This window comes from Chaetodon auriga, chromosome 23 (genome assembly GCF_051107435.1).
Source record: "Chaetodon auriga isolate fChaAug3 chromosome 23, fChaAug3.hap1, whole genome shotgun sequence".
NCBI lineage: Eukaryota > Metazoa > Chordata > Actinopteri > Chaetodontiformes > Chaetodontidae > Chaetodon > Chaetodon auriga.
In genome coordinates this window covers 6654824-6667444 of record NC_135096.1, presented here as the reverse complement: position 1 = coordinate 6667444, position 12621 = coordinate 6654824, and positions in this window count along the sequence as shown.

The following is a 12621-nucleotide window of genomic DNA, read 5'->3' as shown; positions in this document are numbered from 1 at the left end:
ACTTGACCTGGATAATTGTACTGCACAATAACAGCAGCTGGAAACTACTTCAGTTACTTCCCAGCAGTACACTTAACATGATTACTGCGAATGTTCCTGCTCTCATCATTATACCCTGAAATACGACTGAAATGACTTCTCCGCTGCTATCGCTGCTGCTACTACTTCTCCTACTGCTACTGCGTCTACAACTACTGCTATTGCCTCTATCGCTACTGCTACCACCACTGCTACTACTACTACTACTACTGCTACCACTTCTCCTACTGCTACTGCTGCTACTGCGTCTACAACTACTGCTACTGCCTCTATCGCTACTGCTACCACCACTGCTACTACTACTACTACTACTGCTACCACTTCTCCTACTGCTACTGCTGCTACTGCGTCCCCAATTACTGCTACTGCCTCTACTACTACTGCTACTGCTACTACTTCTCCTACTGCTACTGTGTCCACTACTACTGCTACTGCCTCTACCACTACTGCTACTACTACTGCTAGTGCTACTACTTCTCCTACTGCTACTGTGTCCACTACTACTGCTACTGCCTCTATCACTACTGCTACCACCACTGCTACTACTACCACTACTACTACTGCTACCACTTCTCCTACTGCTACTGCTGCTACTGCGTCCTCAATTACTGCTACTGCCTCTACCACTACTGCTTCTACTATTGCTACTACTTCTCCTCCTACTACTACTACTGCTGCTACTGCCTCCACTACTCCTGCTATTATTACAACAGCTTCTGCATCACAATACGATAATTACTGCATTTATGAACATGTAAATCTTTATCGTCTGTATGATGTGAAATCTGATCTAAACGTCCATCAGCCAGAGCCATATAGTTTCCTGTTCAATCAAAGATCAATAAACGGCACATATGCCAGGTGGTGGTGTTCCGATGTCATCAGTCTGACCCGTGTGCAGTACTCAAAGCAGCCGGCAGGGGGCGAAACAGGTCTGTTTGAAACGAAAAGAGGATTTTCAAAAGGAAGGAAAAAAGTGAAGCGATGTCTTTCTCTGCAGCAGCAGGAGTTGCAGCCGTGCGGTTGTAGTAAAAACACAAATAGTAGTACTTGTATTAGCATAGACTATGAGAATGGTAACAGTCGTAGGAACAGTAGATGAAGTAGTGAAAGTACTTGTATAAGGAGCAGTAACAGTAATATTTATTCATTCTATGGTTTATTGTGCACAATGTCCACTTTGCTATTCACTCGCAAGTGAAGTAGTCATAGTAGTAGGTTGTATAGGTAGTAGTAAAAGTAAAGGTTTAGCAGTACTTTCCACAGCAATGGTAGCATGAGTACTGGTTGCAGTAGTAGCAGTACTTTAGTAATACTCTGGGCCGTAGTAATTTTTGGGATTTTAGGAGGTTTGACATTCTGAGGAGCAGTCTGTGTCTGACTGTGTGTGAGAATAAAACTCAGATTCTCTGATCTTAGCTATGGCCCTGCTAACACTGCAACTCTAAGAAACTGATGACAGGGCCCGCCCACCAGCTGTCAATCATCCTGCCCTCAGTCGCTCACACAGTAAAGTCAATTCAAATGCATTTACAGAAGCTCTTTTGATCAAATCAGGGTTGACATGAAGCTGCTTACAGAGCAGTGCAGTGAACAGTGACTCTGCAGGTGTGTGTCCGAACTTCTACAGTGTGTGTGGGTGTGTGTGTGTGTGTGACGGATGGAGGTGTTAATGAATGCGACAGCGGCGGCGCAGCGCGGCGGCTCGTTCACGCCGCTCCTCAGATCCAACATGGCAGCTGTGACTGGGTGACAGGAAGAGCCTCAGAGGGGTCACAGGGGTCAGGGGAACATGGAGCGGGTCGGCTGGAACAGATTGTCCCTGCCGCTGTCAAGTCCTCAATCACGTCCTCAGATGTGACAGTCAGTCACTGGATGACCAGGGAGGTGTGAACGAGTCTCACGTGTGATATTTAATTACTGCTACTATTAACAGACTGTGAGCTCGACCTCAGCTGCTGGAAGTAAATCTGTTGACTTTTATACTTCAATCAAATCGAAGAGGTGATCGATCATGAGATTCAGTCATGAATAGGATTCATGTTCTTCAGCACATTTAGAAATATGCTGATCTACGGATAATTTGTCATAAAATGCACGACTGAATATGTTGAACTCTTCATGTGCTGACTATTTTGAATGCAGTCTGTTTTTTGTTTTATTACAGTGAGACTGATGAATACTCAGATAACAACAGTATCACGGCAGTATTTATATCTTGAGGTTCAGACAAGTCGAAGTTTAAGTTCTGTCTTGTGTTTTGTGTTTCATGTGTTTCAGCTCTTCTGAGTCATTGCTGAGAAGCTTTAAGAAAACCTGCAGGTGCCGTCAGGTAAACGGCTTCAGTACCCAGACCCACGCTGGTACTGGCAAAAGTTTGCCTTTAAAAACATGCAGTACACAGCCTCCGTTACAAACTGGAGTCTCCTGTGACAAAGACTCCTCACTGAGCGTGAACCAATTCCTTTGAATAAACATCATCACTGCTGTCGTTACCATCATCATCATCACTGCGAGTGTCAGCGCTGTCACCGTCATCATCACTTCATCTCCTCTTTTAATTCATGTTGAGCTCAACTTCAGTCAACTCCATCATGTTGCTGGTTACAATTACAAGTCCTGCCATGACTTCTAGGACAACTACTACTAACGAAACTCTACCACTGCTTCTACTACCAGCATTAGTAAAGCTACTGCTATTACTACTACTGTAAAGGCTGCAACTACAAGAAAAACCACTGGTCTTTTCTGCAAATTTCCCCGCTGTGGGATTAATAAGGGATTATCTTAAGTATTACTGCTGCTGCTGCTGCTGCAACAGCTGCTGTAACCTGTAGGAATACAGCCACCAGTAAGTACTACTTCAATACAGCAAGAAGTACTGGTACCACAACAAGTGCTGCATCTACTTAACACTACTGCTGCTACTACTGCAAGAACTGCAGCTGCTCCAAACTCCTGCCACTGCTTCTACTATAACTACTGTGATACCACAACTAGTAAAGCTTCCACTACAGCTACTGTAGTACTACTGAACAGACTGTGACTGCAAGTACTGTAACCTGTACAAATACTACAACTACAAATACTACCAATAGCACTACTGTCCTGAGACCTTTCACACACTGATGGATGTAAAACCTGCTTGCAAAGAACTTTCAGTTTGACCTCTGTGTGTGTGTGTGTGTGTGTGTGTGTGTGTGTGTGTGTGTGTGTGTGTGTGTGTGTGTGTGTGTGATTTTCCAGATGAAGCCACAGTCAATAAAGACAACACCTCCAGGGAAGCTGGGAAAAGAGTGTGTTTGAGTGTAGACTGAGCTTGAAAACACACACACACACACCCACACCCACACACACACACACACACACACACACACACACACACACACACACAGAGTCTCCAGCGGTCTCTGGTTGTCAGTGTGGATCCATCAGACCAACAGGAGGGAGGCCGTGACCTCCAAACCAGCACTAGTCTCCTCTTCCTCTTTCCTCTACTGTCCTCTCCTCCTCTTCCTCATCCACCCCTCTTCATCGCCCTTTCTTCTTCTTCTGTTTTCTGTCACATTTGTGCCTCCCATTGTCACCTTCCTCTCGTTTTCTCCACTATAACTGGTTATCTGTCCACCTTTTGTTTCACCTTTTTTCTCCTGATTGTCATTCTTTTCTCTCTCCTGTCACTTTCACATCTTTCCTCCTCCTTTTTTTCTTCTTTATCACCCCCTGCTTTCATTCTCTTTCCTCCTCTGTCATCTCTTTCCTCTTTTTTTACTCTCTTCTTTTCTCCTCCTCTCCTGTCTTGTCTTGGATGTTCCTCCTTAATTTTTTATGTTTTCATCCCCTTCTCGTCCTCTTTGTCTCCTTGAACCCTCCTCCGGTTGTTTTTTCAGTATCTAGGTCGAGGATGTGTTTCTGCTCTCTAGTCTGGATGGCTGGCGTGCACACGCACACACACACACACACACACACACACACACACACACACACACACACACACACAGAGTATTTTTGGCAGCTCAGTGTGTGATCGCCCCTTGAGATGTCAGAGCTTTTAGGTCAGGCAGATCTGTGAGCTTCAGCAGCTTCTTGGAAAAACTGCAAAAAAAAAAAACCCCACAAAAAACAGCAGCAGGACGCCAAAAATACTCTGAATTATTCAACATCATCATATCGAAGTCAAGACAACAAACGAGGGAGCCTGAAAATTTCCGTCCGACAAACACAAACTGCATTAAAGGATTATGTGTTATCAGAGTTCACCTGTTGGTGCGATGAGGGGACGAGCGAACGCTTGCAGATGCTTGGTTAAAGGTTCGCTCCCTGATTGTCTTACTGCACTGACGATGGAAAATACTCATTTCTGATTGGCTGGCAGGTGTCTATTAAACCTGTTTATCTGGGCGACTCCACTTTCCTTCTCTTACAATCTCCATAAATTTGACAGTCATAAATTTATGGAGATTGGAATCAGATTTTTATCTGTTGTTCAATATCAGTAACAACAACTGACAAATTCGCTGAATCGTTTGCAGATGCATAAACTTAAAGCCACAGATTGAAGTAAAGTTTTGGGTTCCTTCGGAGGGGAGCAGTTGTGTGTTTCAGCTTCTGGCATCAATTTTTTGACGACCTCTCCACCCGCCTCATCTGCTGGGGTGGACAAAACAAACGCGCTGATGCAACCTGTTTTGGCATATTGACATGGAGGACACGGTAATGGCAGGCATGTCACCAGCAGCACGCACACGCGTTGGTGGCTGGTGCGTGTGTGTGTGTGTGTGCTTGAAGGCGGGGTTAGAGGTCAAACCGTGCGGGCGAAGGTGCTCAGTGAAGCTTCACACGGAGAGAAAATGGAGGGAAACATTTTCCTGTCAAACAAAATCACAAGAGTCCCTTCAGTCCGCAGCTGCACCGCTCATCTGTTTGTTTACATGCTGAAATATTTATACTCAGTGAGAACAAACATTTTGTTTCATATCATATCATCCAGTTCACCCCTGAGCTGCAGGCCGGCACTATGGATCATTTTTGTCCTAATTACCCTGAACTCGGTGCGGTGATATCTAAATGTTTGATGTACAGCCTCACCTTTGCATGGAACGCCCAAAACTTTTCTAAAAGTCCTTCAGGGAGCCAGAAATTAATAATTAAGTGCGACTGTGGTGGTTTGACCTGAGTGTCACGCTGAGGTCGAAGTCTGCAGGCTGAATACTGACACTCAGCAAAGGTCAGGCCATCCTGCAGGCATGCACACACACAGACAGACACACACACACACATCCTCTGGAGGTTTTGTGACCTTTTTAGCTCTCCACATGTTGACTCGGACCACCTGCAATTACTGAACCAGGTTTTTAGGAAACACTCAGCCTGTATCTGGGCCAGCGTTGGCCTGCTATTAAACTGGACTCTGATCTGATGGATGTGATGCAGATTTGGAAAAAGTAAAAAGGTACCCGGACAAGTGCAAATCATCCTTTGTGATTCTACAGATGTAGTCTCCGAAGTATCCGTAAGAATTATGAATTTCAGAATATGTATTGGCTGATTCCGCGGCTGAAAAATGAGTTTTCATAGCCAGTAATCAACCCACAGCTGACCTCTGTACTTCCCTGCTGGGAAAAGCCGCCATAAACAAAATGACTCGACTTGGAGTGACCTGCCGGGAGGAATCAACTAAAACGTTCCCGCTTGATCAGCAAACACCATCAAATTATAGTGACTCGACCAAAAACACTTTTCTGCAAACAATGTGAATTTATATGGAGGTCAGCTGGAATTCTGAAAGTGAGACATTCATGTGAAATACTTAAACCGATTGCAGCTTTTTAGATGTTATATTAATACTATAATGTAGCTGTAAGCGGATGTATGGCACCCATAAGTGGAGGTAAACACATCAGTAATACTGTGCATACATAAACACTTAACTAAGTCCTTATAGCTGATACAACCACATTAACGGTGTGTTATAAACTTTTAATAGTAACTAAGTTCACTTAAAGAATAAATATATGTGGGAATGTGTCTTCAATCAAAGCTGTGTGTGTGTGTGTGAGCAGCCTGCAGGGAGTCAAAGCTCAGATCTGGGTTACAGTGATGAGAGGTGGAGGTGGAGAGGTGGGGGGGGGGTTTCCTCACTAAAAGCCTCCCTGCCTGTTAACACCGGCCGTTAGCTCTCTGTTTAAACCTTTATGACAGCTTACGCTGCGCTGTGCTCGGCCGTCCGGACGTTTCTGTGTCACTCGATGGTTATAAATTAACCGAGACGGAAGGTGAGATTTTAACTTCAATTCTTTTCGAAAACATGATAATCAATATCCGATTTCCTCGTTTTGACTACTTCATTCGTGTTTTGTTGTCTGTAAAAGTTGTGAAGTGTTAATTTTCCCTGTTGCTGCCTCTTCTTTATCACCGAGGGAGTGTTTTACCTTAATGCAGGATGCCGAGCAGAGGGAGTGCAGGAGGATCTGTTTGTTGGGGTGGAGATAATGACTGCTGACAGCCCGACGGGTGGAGACGGGGTGTGTGCAGGAGGAGACAGATCAGTGTTTCCTGCTGCAGCTCTGCATATGGATTAATAAGAGGGAAAAAAAATGAAGAGAAACGGACTTGGACAGAAAAATCAATCTGTGAGAAGTCGATCAGAGCTTCAGTGGTTTCAGGCTGAGGGGAGAACTTTGAAATTTAGCTTCAGACTTCCATCAGTCAAGAAACACCGAAATGCTGGAGTATACTGGAGATTTATGACAGTGTGAATTCCAAATTTTCAAATTAAAGCAAAAAAAAGTCTGACTTCAATTTGATGGATTAAAAAAAGCCATTTGAACAGATTTAAAAAAAGAAACACTTTGGACTGTTGTCATGGTCTGAAAGCAGGTCAGGAGCTCTGCATACGCTCAGTGTCCATATTTTCCATCAAGGAAAAGGCCTGAGTGGTTGGAGATGGTCATTAAATATTTCATGTCTTTTCTACGCGGCAGGAGCGATGCACAATCGTGGACGCTCCTGATCGAGGCGTTAAACGCCGGACATTTAAACCGAAGTCAGTGGAATCAAATGTGATGCACGGTCAGTATAAACCTGATTAAAACACGCAGGTCAAGCTGACAAAATGTGACCCCCCACGATGAAGGTGAAGGAAGGGAAAAAGACATTAAGCGACCTGAGTTTACCTCACAGGTGACTTCTTGGAGCAGGAAGTAGTCTGACATTGTTTCTTTTAATCGTGACCACCAACGTTCTCTGATCTGAACCAGTCACTGAACCTGAACCACAGAGACGTCAATCATCCTGCCGATAGAGACATTTTACGTTTACGGAGGCGTCAGAAGGCGCCTCAGAGGTCACTGTGACATGTTCTATATTGGTGCAATTTTCAGGCTTCTGATTGGCCACCATGGGTTGAGGGTTAGGGTTGTATTGCCACCTGTTGGTTTAGCATGCTCTTGACAAAAAGTAAGGAGGAAAAAAAAAAAAACATTTTCAAAACTCAATCAGTTTTTGAGCATTTTCAAACAGGAAATTAAACAAAATGGGATAGAAGTCTGATTATGAGGCTGAATATCAGCTTTGGTTGGATTATTTTACCACACAAAAAATGTGTTTTGTGTTCTTATTTTTGGCAATTTTCTGCATGTATTGATTGGACTTTCTGTATTTGACATGTTGTGCGATATGCACTAATGTATTGAATGTTCATGACAGGATACACACCAATAGGTGTCAGTACAGTCCAAGGAGTGTGTTGCATGAGCTCTTGAGGTTGGGGATAAAAATGACTTAGTGCTCCCTCAAAAACAATTGATGGAAGCGGTGCTTTTAGTCCATCATCTGCTGAAGATTTCGTCATTTTCTGCCCAGTCAAACATGCTTTTAGATCTAAATTTCCATCCCGTGTTGGCTCTTATCATGGCGAGCACAGTCACCGTTACTAACACAAAGGAAACACTGCGTCATCTTCCTCGTGGTTTCTATGAGCAGGCTGTAATGTGGTGAATTATCTCAATGACCAACACAACAACAACATCTTTGCTCCCGGCTGCTGCCTCGTCAGTCTCCGCGAAGTTTTGAGCCCTCCCAGCGGGCCCCGCCGGCGGCCTGCGGCGGCGGGCTGTGTGACGTAGCGGCCCGCGGAAGCTAAAGTGGGACACACAACATCTTGCTTGGATGATTGATCACGTCACAAGCGGTCAAAGTTAACTGGCTGAAGACTGCGGGGGAAGAAAAACTCTCATAAATGATTCGGGCCGGGTCATTAAAGATGTAAAGTCAGCAGCAGACAGCATTCTGCACTCCAGAGAGGAAGCCTTTATGTGCAGCTTTCTGGCTGCTAAAATTTGTCGGTTAGACGCCTTCGCAGTCAGGGTCTTATTTTTAATAATTTCCTGAATGAGGATGACTAAATCTGAGCCCAAGCTGAAGGTGATAAATTTGAAGTATAAATCACGACATATGTAGAAGAACGAGAACCATAAAAGGTTCAGTGCACAAAAAAAAAACCAACATGGATCCTCTCTGACCTCTTTTCCTCTCAGCCCACAAGGATGATGGGAGGGGATGGCTGCTTCTGCTGCACTGTGAAACATCCACATTCTCATATTGTAAAGAAACCAAAAGCTGAAGATCAAAATGTGGTTTTACGAGCCATTTTCAGGAGACGTTTTATGCTGTGGCTCGCTGTTTCATCCCTGCTGTCGCTCAGTAACAGTCGTTTTAGTCTCTGGCGGATCGCCTCTGGTATCAGTGTGTGTTTGTTTGCTTTTGGCCGGGTGCGACTTCACACATCTGCTGGTGCAAAAAGCGTAAGAACAGAGGTGTGGAGATGGACAATACTGGTGTGTGTGTGTGTGTGTGCTGTGGGACGGTTCAGTGACAGCAGCTAAAAGCATCCTCAGGTTGTTGGTGGCGTGCATCACTTCAGTTCTGAAAATCTCTGAGGTCCCATGATGCAGCTCAGGGTGGATTTTTACCTTCTTGGACACATCGACTAATATTTCGTCATATATGTGTGTTCACCAGCAGCGATCCGTCTGTAAATATGATGTTTTGTCTCATACATTTTCAGATATATTACCAAAATTATTAAGCAATTGATTTGAGGAAAGCTCTGTAGGATCTGGAAACTAGAAAAGCGTTTAAGGAGTCATCAGCTGTTGTTGACCTCCTCCTCTTTTATGGAGCATAAGTCAGATCTGTCGCCTGTGCAACACAGCAGCCAGGAGTGCATCCTGGAGGCAAATGTGACAAAAATTGCTGCTTTTCATAAATCACAGCAGAGCTTCTCACAAATGACTATCGACCCTGAGCAGGTCTAACTGAGGGGACTGTGGGGCCTTTGATCCAGAACAATGCATAATATTTAATCAGCTGATAATTATGTAAAATCCAAGTAACAAGTCGAATATTTCCCTCTGAAATGCAGAAGGAAAAAGTAGCATAAATTACCTCCAACTAGTACTAAAATGCAGTACTTGAGTAAATGTATTTAGATAGTTTACACCACTGGAACAGTAAGTGGGAGTGTTTTGACACATCTCTTAACCTTCCATTATTTTCATGCACATCTGACTCATTTCCAGGCGTTTTTAATCTGAATTCTTGTGAATTTCTTACCTAACCTTCCTGTAATGACTGTCAAGAGTTCAAATCCGCAAACAGATGCAGCTGGAGGCAACTTTTTCTGGCTGGCTACTCTGCACGCTGCCTGAAGGTTGACTGGGGAATGGGGGAACAGCTGGGAGAAGAGGTGAGCAGGTCAGCTGATGGCTGAGGTGGGAAACTACAGTGACTTCTGGTGGGCAGGTGAGGGATCGCAGGCTGTGAAAAAAAACAGGAGACGTGAGCACAATCAGTGTTGATCACAGTCACAGAGAAGCGAGGAGGCGATTCAGCGTGATTGCACAAAAAATTCTTTATTTCCAAGATCCAAGAGCACATTTCAACACACGGCTCAAAGAAAAACTGCATTTAAAAAAAAAAAACAAAAAAACATTTTCTTGACATACAACTACGACCTTCAGTGATAAAAGTAGCAAAATAAAGTCTGTGTGCCTCCAAAAAAAATGAACCACGACAAAACAGCTTGCGGAGAGTTTGGTTCCAAAATCCAACTCCGACAAAACAGCAATGAAAGTAGAAAACAACGAACAGTCACTTTTAAATGTTATCTGGTGGACAAAGTGGATTTTTAAGATACTAAAAGATCAGGAAAAGCTTTAAGATTTTTATTAAAAAAAAAATGATGCTCGAGTGTTGGGGAATGTCTCCTCATCTACTGAACGTTGGACTGGCCTGACTTAGCGTTATGGCACCGTTTAGTTTTGAGCTAAAGTGACAAACTGTCTTCAAACATGACGTTAAGATAAAACACAACTCTCGGGTACGATACTCAGACAACATGGAGTCATAAAATGATTTTTTTTTTCTACGAGACTACTCTCAGTGCTGGAGAAAGAGTTTGTAAGAGCAGTGATTTTAAAGTAGTGCTTGCAACAACACCGATAAAAAAAAACACAGTTATATACACACGCAACCATTTTTTTGTTTGTTTGTTTTTAAAGCGCCTTGGAAAAATGATTGTCATCTTATAAATTTGTTTCTTTCATACAGCATTTGATCTCACGACCGGTTTTAAATAATCTGCTTTGTAAGAAAAGTCAAGTTTACAAAAGAAATTAGCAAAAAACAAGTGAAGGAAAACAAACAAATCAGTAAATGCGTTTCGCCATGGCGGCGTTTGTCGTCAGCTAACGCTACCGATGTCGACGAATCGCTCTGAAGCACCTTTTTTTTTTTGTCGTGAAATAAAAGCTTCATGTTTCAAACGCCTTTACAGTTCACACAAGACATTCAACAATGGAGCAACTGCAGACACGTGTGTTCACATGTTTCTCATTTGGTTTTTTGAGTCGGTGCTAAATGCTAAATGCTGTCCGGTCTGTCGTCCACTCTCCAGCTTCCTTCCTTTTACCTCGGAGGTCTTTTAAATGTGCTGCGTTCATGTCACATCAGTGCTGGGTGAAAAGCTTTGATTCCCTGGCATGTTTTCCTGTGCATGGTGACGCCAAGGGTTAGGGTTAGGGTTAGGGTTAGTTGTTGTTAGTTGTATTGTTTAAAACTTTTAACAAAGACACAAAACTGTCTTGAAGCCAGCTGTGCTGAAGTTTCAGTGAAACTGTATTTAGGAGCAGCGCGGTCCCCAACCTTTGTTGATTGGATACACTAAAACTGAAACTATGTCTACTTCTGATTACTCGTGACAGGACGTGACGAGGAACGTTTCCTCCTCTGGTTTTTTATTCGAAAGGTTTTGACAGGGCCGAAGAGGTCGAATAATCCAGTATTTCAAACAAAAAAGGCAGAAATACCACAAAAGTCGGAACAAATGTGTGAAACTGAAGCCATCTGGTGACCCCTCAGGAACCATTGGTGTACAGTATTGTCCGACTGAATATTTTCATACGCTACATAGATGTAGTGTCTTTAAAAGAAGTTGAAATGCCCCTTTTCTGCACTGGAGCATTTCGCAGTGCTGTAAGTAAACTCTGACACTTCCTCTCGTTTGAAATTGAGAAGAAAAAAGTCTAACGGCTTGTGTCTGTTAGCCATGCTGAGCCTGGCTGGGCTGGCGTGGTTTGGTTTGAGTCTCCATCTAACACTACTGATCAAAGAGCAAATTGGAAGTTCACAGTTTCACTGTCGAGCGGTTTCCATACTTGAACATGACGGCCAGATATGAAAATAAAGAAAGACTGAAACGAATGGACATTTCCTATTCTCTCAATCATGGAATCACGGCTTTGTGATCACAGGGAAAAAAAACTTAAGAAATACTTACATGCACTTCCTCCTCGGCCTTCAGTTGTAATCTATTATTTACAATTAGGTCCTTAATGGATTACTGTGTGCATGTAAGTGCACTCAGTGCTTCCCCACACGACACGACTGCAGGATAAAGTAAGTGGGAGTCTGACTGGCCGAGGCCGCCAAGACAAGGCAATAACGGGAGATTTTCACACTGTCTCCGATCAGGAAACAAAAATGCTTTTCTACGTTTGATTTCAGTGCCATTGACGTACAAATCAGATCCTTTCTGATTCTGTCTATAATATACATGTAAGTGCACAACATCGTTGTAAACCTCAGATAGGCTAAAATGCAGCATTAGGATCAACAGCGTGATGCCGCTGCCGCAGAAGTAACGCGGTTTTTCTGTGGCGGCGGCAATAAATAAAAACTCTTCCTTTCCGATTTGAACATTTGACCTTCTGTTTAAATCTCATCTCAACAACAGTAACGATAAGAATGAAATGCTGTTTTGTTGACATGTAAAGCACCAGGACTAACGACATCTACTAACCCTACAGGTCTTCTACATATCGGTGACAAACGAACACTGACGTTTAAATAATCTGTTGGTGTGTTCAGTCCAAATCTCATGGCTGTTTGTATAAATGTCTTCTCAGAAATGTTCCCTCTACACTTTACATAGTGAGCCTGACTGAATGGCAAAGCGTAGAAAAAAAGCAGATTACCAGCAGACTGGTGAGTAAACCAATGAAAGCAGCTTGTTCTTACAAC